This window comes from Panthera leo, chromosome B1 (assembly GCF_018350215.1).
Source record: "Panthera leo isolate Ple1 chromosome B1, P.leo_Ple1_pat1.1, whole genome shotgun sequence".
In the NCBI taxonomy this organism is placed as follows: domain Eukaryota; kingdom Metazoa; phylum Chordata; class Mammalia; order Carnivora; family Felidae; genus Panthera; species Panthera leo.
This window is the reverse complement of record NC_056682.1, coordinates 118,097,313-118,115,112: the sequence shown is the minus strand read 5'-3', so window position 1 is coordinate 118,115,112 and position 17,800 is coordinate 118,097,313.

Below are 17,800 nucleotides of genomic sequence, written 5' to 3'. Positions count from 1 at the left end.
CTCATCTCAACTCAAGGGTCATTCATTTCCTGGTCACTTTGACTTGGTGAAATGCGTTTACTACAGGATCTTGAAAAGTGGACTTCTTTTGCAATATACTTGTCCACAAAATATTTTGTCAAGTGTGCAAGGATTAGTCTGTGTTTATTCAGCACATGAAGTTAATACATATTTATTGAATCAATGAATAATAGTTTAGTTTAATAATTAAATTATAATTGTTAATATGTGTCTTCTAAAGCTAAAGTTCAAGTGCTGCATTGTTTTAACTTACTATCACAGGCAAATCAATTTAATTGTTTTTCTAATATTCAGACAAAATAATTACAAACAGATCTTATGAATTTCCTTTATTTACATCCCATGGTACATTATAGTCATTAAAACCTTTCTTTCTATTTAAGAGGTAAGCATCCTGAAAACATAACTTTCTTTTTTTTTTTTTTAAATGTTTATTTATTTTTGAGACAGAGAGAGAGCATGAATGGGGGGAGGGTCAGAGAGAAGGAGACATAGACACCGAAGCAGGCTCCAGGCTCTGAGCTGTCAGCACAGAGCCCGACGCGGGGCTCAAACTCATGGACCATGATATCGTGACCTGAACTGAAGTCAGACGCTTAACTGACTGAGCCACCCAGGCACCCCAACATAACTTTCTTAAATCATTTTATTTTATTATTTTTATGATGATAAGTGTGTTATTAATCCCTATCCCCTATTTCCCTCATTGCCCCACCTACCTCCCCTCTGATAACCATCAGTTTGTTCTCTATAGTTAAGATTATATTTCTTGGTTTATCTCCTTCTCTCTTTCTGTCTGTCTCTCTTTTTTCCTTTGCTCATTTGTTTTGTTTCTTAAATTTTACATGTAAGTGAAGTTACATGGTATATGTCTTTCTCTGACTGACTTATTTCAGTTAGCATAATACTCTAGCTCCATCCACATCATTGCAAATGGCAAGATTTCATTCTTTTTCATGGGTTAATAATATTCCATTATATATATACCACATTTTTGGTATCCATTCATCTATTGATGGACAGTTGGGCTGCTTTGATATTTGGCTGTTGTAAATAATGCTCTAATAAACATAAGGATGCATGTATCTCTTTGATTTAGTGTTTTTGTATTTTTTGGGTGAATATCTAGTAGTGTGATTCCTAGATCACAGGATAATTTTATTTTTAGTTTTTTGAATAACTTTCATACTGTTTTCCACAGTGGTTGCACCAATTTGCATTCCCACCAACAGTGCACATCAGTTCTATTTCAGATTAGGGTCAAGCTGTGACACTGACAATCATTCAGAGCCCTAGCCTCCTCTTGATCTGAATATGCTGTGATCAAGGAGCAAGGTAAGTTTTATACAATGGACAAGAACTAAACAGAAAGAAATAAATGATTGAATTATTGCCATTCAACAATAGCAGTTGAGCATTCCAGTATCTTCTGTCAGAAAAAAGAAATGAATCAAATTGATATCTTCTCACAAAACTTACAATTTTGCAGAAGAAATAAGTGATTCATAAAAAATGATAATATATAGTAGCAAGTTATACAGGTGTCCTATTATCTGAGGATGTTACCATTTTTACTTCATGTTTCCAGTAATTTTCTTTTAGGAAAAATTGCATTCCTGGTTTTGAAAGTTTAGGGACTCTTTTGGACTAAAAATGAGGTACTAATATATGCCTCCCCTAAAGCTTGTCCCACCCTCTACATTCTGAAATATTGACAATCTTCTCTGTGTCTTTATTTTTCTTAAGTTTATCGAGAGAGAGAGACTGAGAAAGAGAGAGAGAGAGGGAAAATGGGGAGTGGCAGGCAGAAGAGAGAGAGAATCCCAAGCAGACTCTGTATCGTCAAGAGTGGAGCCTCATGTGGGGGTTGAACTCAACAAACTGCGAGATCATGACCTAAGCCTAAATCAAGAGTCAGATGCTTAACCGACTGAGCCACCCAGGCACTCCTTCTCTATGTCTTTAAATCCCTGTATCTTCAAATTAAAGTTGATTGCTTTCATGGAATGGTGTCTGCCCACTGTTTAGCATTAATAAGTGAATGATATATTCTTTTAATTGTGTTTGCGAATCTGAATTTTATAGAACACTTTCTCTCCACCCCTTTATTATCCTTTTTTGCATGTGTTCAGGGTAAATGCTGGAGGGGTTCCAATTTTGAAGTGTTAAATTATCAAGTGAAATCATAAGAGCAATTTATAAAAGAGATAGCTGGAAATTAAAATACAAAAACCGCTCAAGGTAAAATTCGTGGGGGGAACTCTCTTGTCACCACTGCGAGACCCTGCAGAACAGATGGAACCAACTCTGCAGCTTCTGCTTGGGTACCTGCTGTTTAATTATACCCTAATTAATTAAAGGAAAATCTCCTGTGTGGTTTCAATAGTAGTGAGCAGGAGGGCAGTCAGAAAGAGACACTTGAATTCAAAAGACTTCAAAATTAACACTAAGAGGTTCAGGAAAAGCAGTTACTGTTTACTCATTGTGGTCATTTTCCAAAAGCAGTTGTTAAAACAACAAATTGACTCTCTTACATCCAAAAGAATACATAGTATGTCTTCTTTTCAATGACAAAGCTCTGTAAATATTTTATTACTATTTTAAGGCTCACTAATAATTTTTTAGTAAACACATGAGGACTTTTAGGACCAGAGTAGCATGCATAAAGTTAAACTCAATGTGCTTCTTTAGTGGTTATTTTTTACGAAAAAAAAAGGAAAAAGGAAAGGAAAAGAAAGCTTACACACTCTTGTGCTTTATGAAACTTGTTTGGCAAATATTGCTTCCAGGTTTAAGGTTTCACCCACTTAATGTCTCAGCCAACTGCCTACAAAAGTTGCAGGTAAATACAAGTACAACACATCTAGATAAATGGAATGCTAGTGGGGAGCTATTGTACTAATCAGGTGTTCAGTAACAATTCGTGCGTGGCCTTGCCATCCACATTCTGTGTTTACTTATGCACACACAGTTGTTCTTCTGGCTCTCTGAGTTTCTCTTCTTTAACACAGATGTCATTAGAGTATTATAAGCCTTTTGGCTAGCTATATAAAGACATCAAGACATTTTTTGTAGAAAACCAATCAACAGATAAAAAGAGCCCATTGGTAACCTGCATTAGATAGGGCTGTGTAGATGTTCATGCATCTGTTGGAAATGTCATCAACTGGTAGAGCAACCCATGAGCCCAAGGCATATTTGCTAAAATGAATCCTGTATTCATCAACTGTTATTTTACATGTGGCCTTGAAAACATTAAATAATATATTTATTTAACTGAATTAAATTTAATAAAAATAAATTAAATAAACTTAATTTAGAGGCATTTAAATAAATTAATTAAATTATATAAAGATTAATATTTAATTATATACATTATATTTGTTTATACTTATTTGCTTTATAAATAAAATATTAAATATAAATAATATGTAAATATTATATATAGGTTTATTCATTATTTCCTTATTAAGTAGACTTTATAAGGTAGTAAAAAATCCAATCTCACACAACTTCCAATGTGCTTATAGGGATTAAGTCAATTTTATTAAGCCAGATAAAAAACACACACACCAGATCTGGATCTATAGTAAGTATGCATGCAATAGATTTTCATTCTCTTTGTTATTTATAGGTTTATATTTGGGAATTGTAAAGGATAAAATTACTGAGTTTGAAATATAATTGTCATTGTAGGAAGACTATTTGAGATCATTCATTAATATTAACATGAATTATTGATACTACTAGTGATTTAGGTGGATTGAGACTCAAGGGTTCTTTTTTGCTCCACGTAGGAACCTGGAAAAGAAGTTAAGCTTTTACATTAATGTGGCCTTGAAACATGCAGTAAAAAAATCTCTTAGTTGTTGGGGTGCCTGGGTGGCTCAGTGAGTTAAGCAGTTAACTTCAGCTCAGGTCATGGTCTCATGGTTCATGGGTTCAAGCCCCGTGTTGAACTCTGTGCTGACAGCTCAGAGCCTGGAGCCTGCTTCAGATTCTGTCTCCCTCTCTCTCTGCCCCTCCCCCACTCGAGCTCTGTCTCTTTCTCTCTCAAAAATAAATTCACATTAAAAAAAATTTAAAAAATCTCTTAGTGTAAGGAATATTAGTGGGGAGTTACTTTTCCTGTTTATGAATATATTGCACATAGAGTATTACTAAGAATCCCCAAATAATAGCTCATAAGTCAATTATATGTATGTTTGGATATGATCTTGTCTGACCACTATATGATGTACTATATAATACATATATGGAAAGAGAAATTGCCAGGCCAGTTATTTGACCACTGGCAGTTTGATTATTTTTAAAAATATAGGTTTGTTTTTTAAAGCAGCATTATTAAGGTGTAATTCATGTACAAAATCTGTGCATAGTTAATGTGTACAACATGATGAGTTTGGACATATGCAGACACCTGTGAAATCATGGCCATAATCAAAGTAATAAACACACACGTCTCCCAACAGTTTTCTTGGGTCTTCCTTTTTTTAAAATTTTTATTTAAATTCTAGTTAGTTAACATACAGCGTAATATTGGTATCTGGAATAGAATTTAGTGATTCATCACTTACATATAACACCTACTGCTCATCACAGCTAGTGTCCTAACAGCCATCTCCCATCTAGCCCATCCCCCACCCACCTCCTTTCATCAACCCTCAGTTTTTTCTCTGTAGTTAAGAGTCTGTTATGGTTTGCCTCCTTTCCTCTCTTTTTTGAGAGGGTGGGGAGGGGATGTCTTTCTTTTTGTTGTTTTTGTTTCTGTGGTGTGGACAACTTAACATGAGATCCAACTTCTTAACAAATTTTTAAGTGTATATATTAACTAGAGGTGCTAAGTTGTGCAACAGGTATCTAGAACTTTTTCATCTTGCATAACTGAAACTTTGTACCCACCAAACCACAACTCCTAGTTCTCCACCCCCCCTCCCCCAGCATGCCCCAGCCCCTGGCAACAGCCATTCTATTCTCTGCTTCTATAAATTTGACTATTTTAAATGCTTCATTTAAAGGGAGTCATGTAGTTTTTATCCTTCTGTGCCTTAAAACAATGTCCTCCAAGTTTATCTGTGCTGTTGCAAATGGCAGGATTTTCTTATTTTTAAAGACTGAACAATATTCCATTGTATATGTATGCCTTTTTTTCTTTATCCATTCATCTGTGATTAATTTTCAACTTCCAAAAGTAAAATGAGAACCAGCATATGTTGGGGAAAATCACAAATAAAGCACAATAGAAAACAGTATGAACTTAAATGTGAATTTGCTTATTAAGCATGATATGGATATGTCCAGATAATTGATCTTTGTATTGTTTGGTAGAATGCCGTCAACATATTTTACTTTCTGTTTTGTTTTCATTAATGGGATTCGAAGCAAGAGGTATATCATGACCTAGAAGGAATTCAGATTGATAACTCTTGGAGAAAATGCATTTGTGGTACAAGAATAATACATGGGTAGAGAGAAAAAATAGGACAGCTTTATTCTATCTACCTCTTTCTGGCAAAAGTCAAAACTATATTTATTTGGGGGGGCCATATGTAATAATAATAATAATAATAATAATAATAATAATAATAATAATTTCCACTTTAAAATATCTATGCATTCTAATTACATTTCCCTTTTCTTTAGAACTCTGAGAATTTTAGTATCCTAATAAGGTATCTAGGTGCCTGTCTAGTCTCAGGCCCTGAAGGAGATAACTTAGCCTGATTTCTAAATGGCAGTTTCTCACTAACTAAAACTGCTAATCATGCTTCGTGCAGCACCTCTGATTGCTTCATAACACAAGGATTCCAGAGGAAAGGTGATCATGATCTTTGAGTCATTTTCTCCATATCCCGACACTGGTCACCTATTTGGCTGATGGTTCATTTCTCTCTGAAAAAAAAAAGGACAAATTTTTGGAGGAAGCCCAATAATTCTGAAATATGTACAAGAAGCCTTTTCAAGCTACCGCATTTGGGACTTCAGATGAAACTTATGCACTGATAAATCTGATTTCTCTGGAAAATGTGTGTAAGTACTAATCTTTACATAATGTCCCCAAATCAGGGATTCTCCCCTATCTGGAAGACAGTATTTTACTAACTCTTCTTACAGGAGAGAGTGGGAGAGGGTGGTCGCAGTGAGGAAGGAAGGAGAGAAAAAGAAACAACCCAGAAAACTACAAAGAGTACAGATAAAGAAGAAATCATCTTCAGACTTCCCCAAAACCTCTTCTTGTCTTTTCTCTTATATCTGGTATTAACCAAGGTCAGAATATCTTAAATACCTTTCATTATCGGCTCAGCATGGGTTGGTCTGCCATGGTTTGAAGTGGTATATGATTTCTGAGCATAAACTGAGCTGTCTTTACTCTGGAGCCTGGCTTCAATGAATTTTTCATTTAATTTTTCTTTAGAAGACCATCAAGACCTTTGCTGTTAGAACATAAGGGAGGCTATATCGAAGTCTCGTTGTCAATAGATTTATTTCCCAATTCCATTTTCAAAACACATTCTCATCATGTATTCAAGTATTTCAGACTCGATCAAACTGCTTCCTCTTTGTAGTAGTGAGAAAAATTATTAATTCATTTTCATAGAAACCAAGCTAATTTACATGGAAAAATTTACTTTTTTTTCTTTCTCACTCTCTTCTTTTTTATTTTAGTAAGCATGATCTATTCAGTTCTTCATAACTTGATTAATTCATTAAGTGTGAATGACTCATGGGCTGTTGGGGGAGAAAAGTTTACAGATTAAAGAATTTCTTATTCTATCCTAATAGAGGTGTGGAAGGTATAATTACCCCTCCCCTTTCAAGTTGATCCCTCCCCCCCCCATTTTATTTTTTAGAGGGCCACTCTGAATTATATCATCCGATTGGTTTCATGTAATGGGAAGCACTGGCAATAGACTGGAGGGCAGACAGAAGGAGGCTTTGGGATTTCTCACTTGTTCCTTTCTGACTTTGGAGCCTCAATTTTGACAGGACCTACATTATTTCCTGACTACAGATCTTGCCACTCAGCCCCTTCTCCCAGGCTCAAGCTCTCACTGCATTCCAGGAGCACACTTTCTCCTCTGGCCCCTTCAGGACTAGAGGTAGCGTTTCTCCATGGCTGCTAATCTCTCTAGTAGCTCCTGTTGGCTTCCTAAATCCTGCCCAAACCTCCATAAATTGTCTTTCGTGAGCGTCTCTTCATTTGAACCATTTAATTTAAATTTGTTTTCTGTTGGGACCTTGACTTATGATAAAAAGAACATCAATACCAATAATCTAGGACATACAGAATACTTACCACATGTTGGATATTATGCTGTGTTGCATATGTGCTATTTAATTGAATCTCTCAAAAGTTCTTCTCTCTCTTTATAGGGATTAAATTGGGGTATAGAAAGGGCATCATCACTCAAGGTCTACCCAGCTAGTTAGGGGGCATCAAGACTCTAAACCTAGTCTGTCTGACTACAGAGCCCTTGCTCTCAATCACTAACTTTTCTCATCTCAAAAATAGTGATAATAACTCTTCTCCCATGGGGTTGCTGCAAATACTGAGTGAAATGAGATGTGCAAAGTGATTAGCCTAGTGCGTAGTACATAATAAACACTCAACAAAATTAGTTACTAATTTTGCTGTTATTATTCTTATTATATTCCTTTCAAGGTAGCATCTGATAAGTGGTCTAAAATTGGTGTAAACAAAAATCTGTTAATAGGCAGTGAGTCATTTTGTCTTATTATTCCCCACCAGATTGCTCTAGATTGTAAACTATTTTTTGATGAAGGCTACAACTAAGGCTAGGCCAGCGGTTTGCCTGGTTAAATCAATAACTTCCCTCAGAATGAAATAGCTCACTCATAAAAAAAAAAGGGGGGGAGAGAATAATCATTTATCCCATATCTATACTGAAGAACAGAGAAAGAGAACAAAGAAATGAGAACACACTTTATAAGCTTTGAAGCGATATACAATGATCATGTATTATGAATATCAATTTCATAAATACTGGTTGACTGATTATCTTAAGCCTATTTTGAAAGAAAGGAACACAGAGTGTTGTATTCATTTTCCAGAAAGACCATGCATTGTTTCCCTGGAGCCTCAGAATAAAGACTTCTGAATGAAAATAACAGGATTTTTCTATTTTTTCCCCAGCACCCTCTGCTTACGTGCCAAACCTTGGCACGTTAAAAGTCATTTTTCTTATGTAACCTCTGTAATCATGGGGCAGTGCCAGTGGCAAAAAGCACAATTTAAATTGAGATGCAAATCAGCAGGTTCTAAGCAACAGCAAATATTCAGAGATGCTTTTGCGTTGTGGCTCTCAGTGCAGAGGATCTGAGGACAGCAGCTGCGTCCCTGTCTTGGTTGCTGTCAGTCACGTGAAGGTGTGAAGGCCCTATTTAACCCCGTGCTCTCTGACCAATGATGTTGGGAATTCACGCATCATTCAGTACTCGTACATGTTCAGAGTTCACATCAATACCGGAGGTCTCCACGAACAAGCTGTGCAAAAATTTTTCTCATGTTTAGGCTATTGAAAATTATTTTTCGGCAAAATTGACTCCACCCCTCCAATTCTGTTTTCAATAAATTATGATGCTTTCACTTTTTTTTCCCCTAGAGAATAAGAAATACTAATTTCTTCTCCTTTTATTGCTTTAAAATGAGAGATGATGAGAGGTAGGGGCACCTGGGTGGCTCAGTTGGTTAAGTGTCTGACTTCGGCTCAGGTCATGATCTCACAGCTTGTGGGTTCCAGCCCTCTGTCCGGCTCTGTGCTGACAGCTTGGAGCCTGGAGCCTGCTTCGGATTCTGTGTCTGCCTCTCTCTCTCTGCCCCTTCCCCACTCATGGTCTGTCTCTCTCTCTTTCTCTCTCTCTCTCAAAGATAAATAAAAGTAAAAAAAAAAAATTTTAAAGAAATGGTGAGATGTTACTAAAAAAGTAGTGCAATTTTGAAGAAGCCAACTCTTCCCTCCTCATTTTCATTCACCCCTATTTCTCCCATTTCTGTTATCTCTAGGCAAACAATTAAATGAATACACAAATATAAATCCTCTACCCAGTAAAATAGTTACTTCACAAAAACTTTACAGAGAAAACTTTCAGTTTTAAAATGAATACACTAATAGACAAGTGATGTGTAATATTTATTTTGGCTTCATCTCCTGATTTTCTAAATTTAGGATACACTAATTTCTTTTAAGCCTCAGGCCACAAAATCTAGTATTTTCTGTCATGAATAGTGTGTTCTCTTGCCTTGGGATGGGCATGTAAAAATACCTGTGGATGCTTATCTACAGGAATAACTAAGGGTGTTTAAAGGGTTACTGGCATAAATTTCACATAGTACCACCTAAAAATTTCCCTGAATCTTATCTCAGTGAAATAAAATTTCAAGGAAATCTCAGGTGATTTTAGAGATGCTGTAGGAGATTTTTTTGGGGGTCCCTTTATTCTCTATATATCAATATAAAATTCTCTCCATTGAACTTTTCTGCTTTTGAAGTGTGTAACATCAGTGTATTTCCATTGAGGATAAAAAGAACTTTAAAAATTTCAGTGTGCCTTTCTTTGGGGTTTACTCTCTAATATAAACTCACAAGAAGAAATATAATACTTATTTATATTAACTTACAGAGAGCTATTGACTTAAAAAATAAAAGTCATTAATCTTTTAACATCAGCACTTGCTGCACATAAGTATTGTTTACAAATCATTTATATTTTAATAAAGGTATTAGGATCAGTAAAGAAGAGACAAAGAAATTTCAAACTAAAATTTTAGGGTCAGCTGAAACTCAAAAAACAATTAGATATATTTACAAAACTGTGCAGAAAACAAGTCAATGTTGGATATTGGGATTTAATTCACAAAAGTTATTTGCTGCCATAATTAGTTATTTCACCTCTTATAGAAATATGTCACCAAATGAATTATACAAATAAATAACTCACTCCTATGACTCATGGATAGAAAACATTTATCAGATATGTACAGACTACTTTACTAAAATAAAATTACCACACTTTTTCTACTATTATGTCTTGCAAACTTTTTATTCCATGATATCTTCTCTCTATAAATTATCCCTGTATATAATAATAATAGGGATATCTTCCCCATATATAGTAATTTTATTCCATGATATCTTCCCTATATAATACTCCTTATTTTTTGCTTAACTGATAACTCATTTAGTCTGTAGTTTCTCTAAACTGGTAGTTTATGTCTAGAGGTGTTATTAGATTTAAGATCAGTTTAGGGGAGCAATACATCTCTAGAGGTGGTTATGTGGACTTTCTAGTAGGTGAGCTCATGAGGCACATACCCCTCCCCGGTTATCAAACTTAGAAATTCAGCTTTATCTTTTCGTCCATGGCGAATTTCCCCGACAGCACTTCACCCTACTAACTTTAGAATTATAAATGAAGAAAAATTGTTTCATTCAAGTTTATAAATGGTCATTTTAAATGCCGATGTCTTTCCTCTACTTTTTAGCTATGATTCTCCTTTTAAAAGCATGTCATCAAGAGTTTGGTTGGTTTTTAATACCAACCAAAATGAAAATAATGGTAAATATACATTCTTTTCCTTATTAATCAGTTTTAGACTGATGTTCTGATGCCCTAGGAACCTTCAATGCTGACCAGTGAGAGTATTTCTGTTATTATTAAGAGCTCTTAGACTTTTACACAGTTGACATGATTCAATTTTTGTAGTTGTTTTCGTTATGATCCTTCAATTGTTCCATCTGATGCCAGTGGAAGCTGATTCTAGTTGACACTTTTGACATGATCACATTAATCTTTGAGAATTTCCTTATTTCTGGAAGAATAAACTACTTCAGGTTCATCTTGCACATTTAGTACCTTAGACCTGGAACCAAGAATTTCTCCAAGCTCCCTGATTATTTTATTGAGAAATAATTTCAAATTAAATTATCAACACTAGAGTTGCCCATCATGACTTGGGTTTGAGAATAAACAAAGTTGGAAATACACATTTTTCAGGAGAAAATATATGATATTTTCACTTTTTTTTCAATCTAGTAGGTGGGAAATGGTATCTCAGTGTGTTTCATTCAGATCTCTCCTATTTTAATAAAGGCTGAAGTTTTCTCCCCCTCATGTATCACAGGATTATTTGCATATTTTAAAAATCAATGATATATTTATATCATTTGCCCGTTTTCCTAGCAGATTCTTGATGCTACCCAATTTCAAAAGCTCCTAATATGTTAGGAAATAAGTGACTTGTGATTTGTCTTTTTTGATTTTTTTTACAATGCATAAGTTTTTTTTTTTGATTTGTTTTTTTTTCTTTTTTTTAAATTTTTTTTAACGTTTATTTATTTTTGAGACAGAGACAGAGCATGAACAGGGGAGGGGCAGAGAGAGAGGGAGACACAGAATCTGAAACAGGCTCCAGGCTCTGAGCTGTCAGCACAGAGCCCGACGCGGGGCTCGAACTCACGGGCCGTGAGATCATGACCTGAGCCGAAGTCGGACGCTCAACCGACCAAGCCACCCAGGCGCCCCATGTTTTTTTTTTTTCTTTTTGATAATAGTGGACTGTAATATGAACTGAAATATCTACCTGAAAACAGGTGGCAAATTTTTAAAAAGTATATGAAACATCTGCTCTAAAGGATTCACAGATTGTGAATAATTTGGAAGTCAGGATTCAAGAAAAAAAAAAAAAAGTCAGCCAGGAGGGATGAACCTGGTAACAGGAGCAATTGTTTTGCAAGATGCCTCTGCCAATTCCTAAAGCATGGCTAATGGGCAGAAAGATCCACTTTCCATGTCAGAGGGAAAACAAAAGCATTGGAATTCAGGGCCTGCCTGGAGTTAGCCAAACTGTGAAGGCTGAGGGCACAATACTCCACAAGACCACCCTCATGTCAGACACCAACTGCAGGTTCAGAGAGTCCTGAAATCACCACCTCAGTTTTGATAATTCTCTAGAAGGACTCTGAGAACTCTAAGAAAGCTATTTTACTCATGGTTATGTTTTATTACAAGAAAAGAATACAGTTTAAAATCAGCCAAAGAAGAGATGCATAGGGCAGAGTCTGGGAGGGTTCTAAATGTGAAGCATCCATTGTCCTCTCTTGTGGAATTAAGACATGTTACTCTCTTGGCATCAATGTAAGGCAACACATATAGAGTATTGCCAACCAAGGAAGCTCACCTGAGTCTCAGTGTTCAGAGATTTTATTGGGGCTCTATTACATAGGTATGGTTGATGGGTTAATTGCCAACATGGTTGAGCCTATTCTCCAAAAGTATGACCCAAAGCCCCTACCGTAAATCCCATGATTCGTCTTTTAGGCCTGGCTAGCTCTATCCTAAGACTATAGGGTACAGTTGGTTCCGCTGTGATATCCAATGTGGCCAGCAACCACTCTAATAAAGACACTCCTATAAAGAAAGATATGTTATCTCCTAGAAGCTGATGACATGACCTCTTTTTTAAAAAAGTCTGAATTCTTTACTACACAAGGGCTCAAAAGAAACTCTGGTATACCTCCCAGAGTGAGATTGTGAAAGTCCACATTCTTTGGAGTAAGAATGAATAAATTTGGAAGAGTCCTTATAAGAACTGAAGGCCTACAGAAATTCAAATTAATTCTGATAATTGAATTAACTGATATGTAATTGCTACTGCCCATAGCCACTTACCAGAAAGAAACTCAAATACCATACAGAAGAATGTAATAACAAACACTCAAACTATTTTTATTAAACGAAGGGGAGCCTGGGTGACTTGGTTAAGTGTCCAATTTCGGCTCAGGTCATGGTCTCACAGTTTGTGGGTTCAAGCCCCATGTTGGGCTCTGCACTGACAGCTCAGAGCCTGGAGTCTGCTTCAAATTCTGTATCTCCCTCTTTCTCTGCCCCTCTCCCACCCTCACTCTGTCTCTCTGTCTCTCATAAATAAAAAAAATTTAAAAAATTAAAAAAATAAAAATATTAAATGAATATAACCAATTAAGAATAATCAGGCATAAAAAAAAACTCAAGGTAATCAGGGCACCTGGGTGGCTCAGTTGGTTAAGCGTCCGACTTCAGCTAAGGTCATGATCTCACAGTCTGTGAGTTCGACCCCCATGTTGGGCTCTCTGCTGACAGCTTAGAGCCTGGAGCCTGCTTCGGATTCTGTGTCTCCTTCTCTCTCTGACCCTCCCCTGCTCATGCTCTGTCTCTCTCTGTCTCAAAAATAGATAAAAACATTAAAAAAATTAAAAAAAAACCTCAAGGTAATAATCACAATTTAAAACAAATAAAATAGACAGTAGGAACAGATCCATAGGGTATTCAGAAAATAAATACAGATAAAGACAAACACTAGACTTAAAATCTATGCACACTAAATGAAGTATTAGACAATATCCAGAACTTTTGAAGAGAACCAGAACCACAAAAATTAACCAATGGAAAAGTTAAAATTATATATACAAATGCAACCTTAGAAATTAAAATGCAAAATTTAGTGGAAAGGTTTATAGAAGGTAAGTATAAGGGAAGAAAGAATTGGTAAACTAAAAAAAGTACAGAAAAAAATATCCAAAATGAAGTATATAGAGAGAAAGGTATGTGAAACGTACCAACCCACATACATAAATATTAGACATGTCATAATGGAATCACTTCAGAAGAATCTAGAAGGTGGAGCCTTACCATCAGCGTTTCTGTATTTTCTAAGACTCTTTTGTTCAATACATGGAAGAAGTTAAAATGTGTGAAAACACATTAAAACCAGCATTGTCTGATGATTGCTGGCATTCTTCCTCAAAATATAGATAGTGATTTCCAGGCATGATTGAGAGTATTGACTATAAGTTCCAGAGTATTCAACTTTAGCTTTGAAGTTAAATTCATTAAAAAAAAAAAAAAAAAAAGGAAAAAAATTTCTCACATTTTATGGCTATGCTTAGAATGCTGGTCAGCTATTCTAGAACTAGAATTTCTAGAATTGTTTTTGCTATATGTTTGTTGGCAACAAGAAAATGTTGTAGGAAATTTGAAAGGTGGAAGGAAAGCAGCATTTTCTGTGTTTGGATGGTTGGTGCAGAGCACCAAATACTCCTAAAGCTCACGCATGTGGGATTGAACTAATGGCTTAACATGCTGGCCTTTGTGCCAGTAAACACTATAGCTCACCCAGATTCCACAGGACCTGCTCTTTCAGTGTATTTTACCTTTGGCACAGGTATATGCAGATTGGTGGAGAAGATGTCAGCTTCTTCAAAGCTTCCTCATGGTCAAGATTGCAGGTGGTGAGGGACAGATTCTAGTTTGTCCTCATTGATTCTAGTTGGCCCAACCTCTCCCTGCTTCCTGTGCAGCTTTCCTTCCCTACTGCTGTCCTGCTAACATACAGTAACTTGTAATCTGCCATCAGACACAGTGGCAACAGCTTTCTATAAACTTCTTCACCAAGAACTACAAATACAGAAGATCAAAACTTAAAAAAAAATCTCTTCGTGGTTTGCTCCCTGCTAAAACCATAACTGATACTGGAATTGATACTAAAGTAGTTCTAGGGAAATAAAACCTTAAGGATGGATTATATACATATTTTCTGAGATATCTGGAATTGATTTGCTAATATTGAAATTAACTATATTAATAACCCTGTTGCAAGTGATAAGGGGGACATTATTAGTCCATGCCATATAATGGCAAAGCAATTGCTTAAATGATTAAGAAGACACCCAATGGGGAATGACGTTGAACATCTTTAAATGTACCTGTTGGCCATCTGAATGTCTTCTTTAGAGAAGTGTCTATTCATATCTTCTGCCCATTTCTTCACTGGATTATTTGTTTTTCGGGTGTGGAGTTTGGTGAGTTCTTTATAGATTTTTGATACTAGCCTTTTGTCTGATATGTCCTTGCAAATATCTTTTCCCATTCCATCAGTTGCCTTTTAGTTTTGTTGATTGTTTCCTTTGCAGTGCAGAAGATTTTTATCTTCATGAGGTCTCAATAGTTCATTTTTGCTTTTAATTCCCTTACCTTTGGAGATGTATCAAGTTAGAAATTGCTGTGGCTGAGGTCAGAGAGGTTTTTTTCCTGCTTTCTCCTTTAGGGTTTTGATGGTTTCCTGTCTCACATTCAGGTCCTTTATCCATTTTGAGTTTATTTTTGTGAATGGTGTAAGAAAGTGGTCTAGTTTCATTCTTCTGCATGTTGCTGTCCAGTCCTCCCAGCATCATTTGTTAAAGAGACTGTCTTTTTTCCATTGGATATTCTTTCCTGCTTTGCCAAAGATTAGTTGACCATACTTTTGTGGGTCCAATTATGGAGTCTCTATTCTATTCCATTGGTCTATGTGTCTGTTTTTGTGCCAATACCATGCTGTCTTGATGATTACAGCTTTATAGAAAGTTACCTCACGTCAGTCAGAGTGGCTACAATGAACAAATCAGGAGACTATAGGTGCTGGATGTGGAGAAACGGGAACCGTCTTGCACTGTTGGTGGCAATGCAAACTGGTACAGTCTCTCTGGAAAACAGTGTGGAGGTTCCTCAAAAAATTAAAAATAGACCTACCCTATGACCCAGCAATAGCACTGCTAGGAATTTACCCAAGGGATACAGGAGTGATGATGCACAGGGGCACTTGTACCCCACTGTTTATAGCAGCACTTTCAACAATAGCCAAACTATGGAAAGAACCTAAATGTCCCTCAACTGTTGAATGGATAAAGAAGTTGTGGTTTGGGGCACCTGGGTGGCTCAGTCTGTTGAACATCCAACTTCAGCTCAGGTCATGATCTCACACTCTGTGGTTTCAAGCCCCGCGTTGGTCTCTGTGCTGACAGCTCAGAGCCTGGAGCCCACTTCGATTTTGTGTCTCCCCCTCTCTCTGCCCCTCCCCTGCTCATGCTCTGTCTGTCTCTGTCTCAAAAATAAATAAAAACATTAAAACAATTTTTAATAAAAAAGAAGTTATGGTTTATATATACAATGGAATACTACTTGGCAATGAGAAAGAATGAAATATGGCCTTTTGTAGCAACATGGATGGAACTGGAAAGTGTTATGCTAAGTGAAATAAGTCATACAGAGAAAGACAGATACCATATGTTTTCACTCTTATGTGATTCCTGAGAAACTTAACAGAAGACCATGGGGGAGAGGAAGGGGAAAAAAAAAGTTAGAGAGGGAGGGAGGCAAACCATAAGAGACTCTTAAAAACTGAGAATAAACTGAGGGTTGATGGGAGGTGGGAGGGAGGGGAAAGTGGGTAATGGGTATTGATGAGGACACCTGTTGGGATGAGCACTGGGTGTTGTATGGAAACCAATTTGACAATAAATTTCATATTAAAAAAATTAAAAAAAATAAAGTGTCACAAAAAATAAAAAAATAAAATGTAAAAAAAAAGAAGACACCTAAAATCAAACGACTATAGAAGGCAAAACTATAGGCTAAACAGTGCTAGTTTAGAACATTTTTTTGTGAAAATAAAGACCAAAATGGAGTTTGTTGGTTACTTTGAAATGTACCAGAGAACTTAAAGAAAGAAAATGAATAATTCAGGGCTTTAATTTTCTACCTTAAATTATGGATTTGAAAGCAATGTTTCAAGACTTTGCACTAAATAAAGACCTTTAATTCTTCTAGACACAGGGCAAAGATTTCTGAAAACCAAACCTCAAGTGTAATCATGAGAGTGGCTGCATTACAGAAAAATAATGTATTCATAAAGTCATAGAATTGCATATGTTAAATGTAGGGAATTCATCAGAGGAGGATTTTACTTTGAAAATGGGGAGAGCACATGTGGGAATATTTCAGTAAACTTGAGTACCTTAAAACTATATTTTCCTGAACCTCCTATGCCAGTAGAAGTACCTCTTCCTCCTCTGACTGAGGAAGGTTGTCTTAAGAACCTATAATGACCATCCTAAAAGTACAAGGAAACATTGATCCTTCTGATGATGTACCCTCACCAGTCTCATTGTTTTTAAACCTATAACCAGATTCAAGTCCTGTCAGGACTCAGGAGATAATACATAGATGAAAATTAGCATAATATTGACTATTCCAGATATGGGTATAGATCCTTGATCGACTAGGGTAAAATGGAAGAAATATGTTGGATCTGACTGAATTTGTTGATATGTTTGCTTCAGGATAGATTCTGGATTCAATAGGCTAGCCCCAATAACCAGAAGAAATTCTAACAATTCTTGGAGAGAAAGCAGAGCTTTGGACTTAAAAAAAGGTCTATAAAACAAAGGGAAAATTCCACATCTTCCTTTTTTTTATTATGAAATTTATTGTCAAATTGGTTTCCATACAACACCCAGTGCTCATCCCAACAGGTGCCCTCAATACCCATCACCTACTCACCCCTCCTTCCCACCCCCCATAAACCCTCAGTTTGTTCTCAGTTTTTAGGAGTCTCTTATGTTTTGGCTCCCTCCCTCTTTAACCATTTTTTTTCTTTCCCTCCCCCATGGTCTTCTGTTAAGTTTCTCAGGATCCACATAGGAGTGAAAACATGGAATCTGTCCTTCTCTGTATGACTTATTTCACTTAGCATAACATTCTCCAGTTCCATCCATGTTGCTACAAAAGGCCATATTTCATTCTTTCTCAGAGATCAAGGGACTAAGATCCACATCTTCCTTGGTACACTATAGAAGTAAGTATGCAAAGGCTAAAGAAGGTAAGAATTCTAGTGTGTATTTATCATGAAAGACAATCACTTAATTCCTTATATTCTTTGGAATGACCAAAGATTATTTGCTTC